Raw genomic sequence first — 6000 nt, 5'->3', positions numbered from 1 at the left:
TCCGGTCAAAGGGAAGGATGGGGCGGGCCAACCAATCAGAGTGAGGGAGGGGTGTGGCTAAACCCCCCCCCTACAGCAAAGTCTAGGTCCGCCCCTGGTGTCTGAGGGGTGTGTCATTTGCTACTTATTCAGACCTGGACACATCTTCAAATCTGAATTTATCAACAAAAACTGACATTGTAGGAATAGTGAAAGTAAACTCTACTAGTTTAAAGCCATAAATACATGCGCTCAACTGGTTTTAGTATTTAAATTTTCAATGTTTGAAACCAATTTAAGATGTACTTGTTTATATATTGCTCCAAATAGATGCTAAATGTTAACACATTTATAAGTTCGACGGAGATCTTATATCTGGCTGAGTGAAATTCTTTCATGAGTCCTTAATGGACGCCAAACGTTCCCCTTGTCCATCATGTTTCCTTAATTAAGTGCTCATTAATTTTATTATGTACAGCAGAAAGAAAAAAATGTTTTAGCTCTTTTCCAGATGAGAATTCCATTATGCTGCAAGGCATAAATTGGTTTTGTTAATGTCAATACATGCTACATCAACATTAATACCCATTAATGACTTTGCTAATAAAACCACTGTGATTTCTTAATTTTCAAAAAAAAAAAGTGATTGACAGGTATTGTCTGAGCAGAAAGGGATTTTGTCAACATTAATATTCCACAACATGATATGCGGGTGATTAGAAGCATAAGTCTTTTAAAAGTACCAGCTGTGCTACAGTATTAGCAACTTGGCAACGGAGTTGTGACCCATGTGGATCTGTTCCAAAAAGTTAGCTTTAGTCTTAAATGTCACTACCAGTGCGCCTGAATTTGATTTCCATAGAATTACATTTCTGCGCTAAACAGTTCTTGTTGTGCAGGCTAATTTTGGTGCCCTACAACACCCCCAGTTACAACAATGTATTCTCACATTGTTGGATTGACTGGCTATACTTGAATTTTTATCTGCAGGAATATATTATCAAGTCATTGTCGCTATTTAAAAGTTATATTTTAGTTTAATATATTCATGGAGCTTTTTCTGCCAGACCAATGGAAATTAAATAAACAAACAGTATATTTTATTAAATTCCGCTCATACAAAAACAGGAATGCCTTGGAGACTTCTAGGTAAGTGTTTAAAGTTTGGAAATAATTTGTGACAGCTGGTAGTGTACACATCATAGCACACGACAAGTAGAACAGATGAGAACAATTCAATGTTTTTTCCTTTAAGTAAACAATATTTCCAGAATAGAGTAAAGATGTATTTTCCGTTAAAAAAAATAATTTATTTTGATTTAATCCAATTCAAAAAATTCTCTTTAGAGCCAGCAGTTAACTGATTTTTAGAGGGTAAAACGGCTTGTCGTTGTGCGCTGCCTTACCTGTTTTTGCTTTGTGTGCATGCATACTGTATGTGCACCACTGACCAACAAAGTGCATACATCTTCCTCACATCTTTTGCCATCTGAGGTGGGATTGCAACCCCTTTGCAAACCGTAGTGCAAGCCATGCACTAACATGCAACCCCACCTCTTATATCGTACGCTCCTTTGAGCAGGTCATCTCTCCTCCTGTCTTCACCACTTTTAACTCTCTTCCCACCATCCCCTCTCACTCCCTCCTCTCCCCTCTGGGGGTTTCCCTGTCATCCGTGCCCTCCCTCTTGGGCTCCGTCATATGCGGGACCTTCCCCTCTCCCCCCCCCCCGCCCCTAGCTGTGCTTTGAGCTCACTGAGTTACTGTGCTTATTATTTACTGTACTGTGCTGTCTCACCTCATATTGTTATTTCGTTTGTCCCTGTATGGCGCTACGGGAACCTAGTGGCGCCCTATAAATAAAAATTAATCATAAATAATAATAATAATGCGATCTAGGCCTCTGATGTGCAAACTAAACGTCTAAGTACCTATGTGTGTTCCACAATAAAAAAACTTTTACATTATTTGTTTAGAATTGTACTACTACTTGGTTAGTACCAATAAAAACTATTTAAACAAAAACTTAACATTCTTAAAGTACCACTGTATAACAGTATATTTAATAAGGGCATTATTAATGACATAGCGCTGTGTCCTATCAATATTTCGTGTTTGTCAAATGTAATATTTTTTACATTGCCCATCAGTGAGCACATTACACTCCAAGTGCTGATTTGTGCATATGTGTACACCCTTTCCCTATTCAGTCCCAGTTATCACCATGTATGCAATAGGCAACATTGACCCAATGCTCTGTGCCTTATGTATTATAATATGGGTGAGGATTGTGCCAACAGTTTCTAATTGGTCAATGGCAGTGACACAGCCCATGTCATTCCGAGAGACATGGTGCATTGAGTGCCTTAAGGCCAGCACTGATATCAGCCCTCTCCTCCCTCTAGCTCTGTAATAATCAGGGTATATGTAGTCCCTGAACTTCCTCATTTGACAAGTGACAGGGAGGGAAAACACCTTTGCGGTGATGAGCCCTTGTGACTGTGTGTTACAAACAATTTCCAACATGGTAGATTCCAATTCTCAGACAGAATTTGCACTAGCAGAATGGTGGTTTGGAGTCTAATAAGCCCATCTGGTTTTCACCAGTATGAGCTTGAGCTGAGAGAGTATGAGCTTCGGTGCTGCAGGATTGTAGGTCGCAGTCACCTAAACTGCTTTCTGGCATAACCGAGAAAGATAATCATAGAACAATGGCCGGGAGGGAAGCCTTACAATCCAGGGTCTGATACACACAACAAGGTGCCAAATCAGAATCCAAGACTGTAGTAAAAATAGCAAGTCGAAGGTCAAACTAGGAATTCCAGTAAGAAGAGGCAAGTAGAAGTATCACAGCGAAATGGCAGCCAGAAGCTGTGGTAGGAAAACATTTTGACATGGAATCAGTGTTCAGAGTCTGTTTAAATACTGAAGCAAGTTTGAATGTCCCGCCCTATGACTTGCAATCACATGGCTGCATGTATTAAATATGGTACTGTTACTGTTTAAAGCGAGCATGATAGGAAGGTAGAGGAAACCCGTAGCTGGAGCCTAGCAAGCAGTGGATGAGCCAGCACCCGAGTAAATATATCAATGATAAGATACTGGTACAACAGCAATAATGGGCTCTGCAAAAACAATAAGCACAACATGTAAAAGCAAAATGCATCTTGTATGTTCCACAAAACTCTTCAAAATATAGACTCTTACCTGATTCTAGTTATGTTTTCTCTTTGAAATAAAAAAACACATTTAAATTTAATATCATATACCATATTCATCATTATCTATAAAAAATACACTGATTTTCTCAAGGACCGGCGGACAGGGGAGAACTTATTATGGACACATAGGAGAGTAAAAAGGAAGGGACAGGAATTGAGGGAAAGCTGGAAGTCCTGACACGTAACAACTGTGTGGAAGAGGTTAATTTGAGGAGGCATTGTGTGTTATCCAAGATCTGGAGGTGGGAAAAGTAAGTATTATCCCTTGTTTTCCACAGGACTGGCCGAGTCATTTTGGCAGGGATACTACAGGGGAGTCACTGTGGAAGGCCAGCTGAACTCTACTCCCACTCCAAACCCCTGGCCTAACGTCCGGAGAGGGAAAAACACTGTGGGAATTTTGACCATGGATATAAGGAGTCACTCCAGGGGGGAGGGGGTATTCATTCTAAGGATTGATTTCTGGAAGGTGTGGGGCTGACTGGTGTTGTGTTTCTGTCCTCTACCAGCAGACCCGGTGATCATCGCTGTCCTGTACCTGGGGAAGCGAGCTGTTGCTCCATCTTGGGACCTGTCATCATCTCACCCCATCTGGAAATACTTGCCAGGTTCTGGGTACATCTCTGCATCCACAGGCTTGGGAGACTGATACCCAGAGCCCCACCACGCTAATGGTGAATTGGCTGAGCGGCCCAGAACAGAAAGATATCAAGACTCCTTGGACCTTCTGTTGACAGACTCTTTTGGCTGTGGAACTTTTTAAGGATATCTTTATATCTATCCCAAGCATGTTAAAATTGCTGTAATGTATTAGCCTCTACCACCTATGAGCGGTGGCTATTCCACTTATCCACTACCCTTTCTATGAAGTAATTTTCCCTCAAATTTCCACTGAACCTTCTTTCCTGCAGTGTCAGTGCATGTCCTCGTGTTCTAATACTTCTCTTTCTTTGAAGAATGTACCTTGTTCAAGCCCTTGATATATTTGAAAGTTTATATCATGCCCCCCTTTTCCTTCTCTGCTCCAAACTATACATATTAACATCTTTTAGTCTATCAGGGTAAGTTTTGTGATGTAGACCATGCACCATATTAGTTGCCCTTCTTTGCACAGTCTCTAATGTATTTATATCCTTCTGGAGACATGGCCTCCAGAACTGAACACAGTATTCTAGATGAGGCCATACCTATGACCTTTACAGTGGCATTATTATTCCTTTATTTCTAATACTGATTCCTCTCCCTATACAACAAAGCATATGACTTGCCTTTCTCATTGATCTGTTACATTGCTTACCTGCCTGTAAGTAACCTGAAATAGTGATCCCTAGATCTTTTTCCTCTTCAGTGGTTTCCGTTAAAGTGCTGTTAATACTTTATTTAGCCTTTGAGATTTTTTAGGAATGTATGCTGAAAGCTATTCTCTTTGTTGTGTGAATTCTGCCTCTATAGTTTATGTAGATTCACTCATTGTATTTGACTCCATTCTGTGACATTCCATCAACTCTGCACTACTGTAAGATAGATAAACATCATCTTCCTAAATAATGGGTGTTTTTGTTTATGTTCAATAATACTATGGTTTTTGTGCTGTGTATTGCTCTTACATATACACTGTGGTACACTAGTTCAGCTAGAACACTTGTTTTTTTTTACATAATTATTGAAATCATAGGTTGATATTTTTACACTGTTCACTGTACATATAAGTGTATGCAGCGTAAATTATTTTGTTATTGCTTTCTCTAAAAATAAAATTATGTACATTATAAGGATCTGCATATTGAAGTAATTTGTTACTTGGGGGGAATAATTAGTTTGTGAACTACATAATATGTCTCAACAAATAGGGCTCTAGTGTCATTAACGGCTAACTCCACTTAAGCTGATATAATGAACATGATTGGACAACCAATCACACTGCTGAGTGGGAACTCCACAGTTCAACCTGCCATGATCACAATAAATAATTGACAACATGAGAAGATCCAGTCATTACTGAGATGGATCTACAGCTGTAAATTGTAGCTAAAGGTGAGTTAACCTTTAAAGTGGAAGTTAACAAAATGTTGTTAATGCAAAAACTATTTTAAAGCTCTGTAAGTGCTATAATTTCCTACATTTAAAAATGAGTAAAGGGTGCTAGAGGTGGATTTAGTGTTCGTCAGACCTAAAAACCTTACTTGTTAATGATGACTAAATATTCTAAGCAAATGAAAGTATGTCTTATGATTGCTTATTTTCTACGAAACATAAAATAAATCGCTGAAAACGGACAACAAAACCGATATTGTAATACTAGTATAGCCCTAGCCCCCTAACCCTCCCCTCCAAACATCCCCTCAATGCTATGCACACCTGCCACTGGTATGTGCAGCATCACTCAGTGGGACATATCTTTCACACTTCGTGCCAACTCTTGGCATTAGCTTTCCGGGAGGTTCGAGGGGCAGGTGGGCGTGTGGGGGCGGGGCTAGGAGAATCGTGTAATTGGCAGTGCCGCAATGACTCAGAAATTGTGTCACTAAGCCCTGCCCCCACATTTTACCTTACTAAGCTGCCGGGATCCGGGACATTGTCCTGCTCTCCCGGGAGTCTGGGATGTAACTGTATAAAGTACTGATATGTGGGACATCGGGAAAGTCACCTCAATCAGGACTTTCCCATCTAAACCAGGACAGGTGGGACGTATGGTAATCCAGTGATGTGCAACTTAATACACTTCAAAGTCAGCATGTGCAACCCTCTATCCTTTATAAGGGCTGCACATTACTCTTCATCTCAATAATAGATTAAAACA

This window comes from Mixophyes fleayi, chromosome 8, assembly GCF_038048845.1.
Source record: "Mixophyes fleayi isolate aMixFle1 chromosome 8, aMixFle1.hap1, whole genome shotgun sequence".
NCBI classification, from domain to species: Eukaryota; Metazoa; Chordata; class Amphibia; order Anura; family Limnodynastidae; genus Mixophyes; species Mixophyes fleayi.
This window is presented reverse-complemented; position numbering follows the sequence as displayed.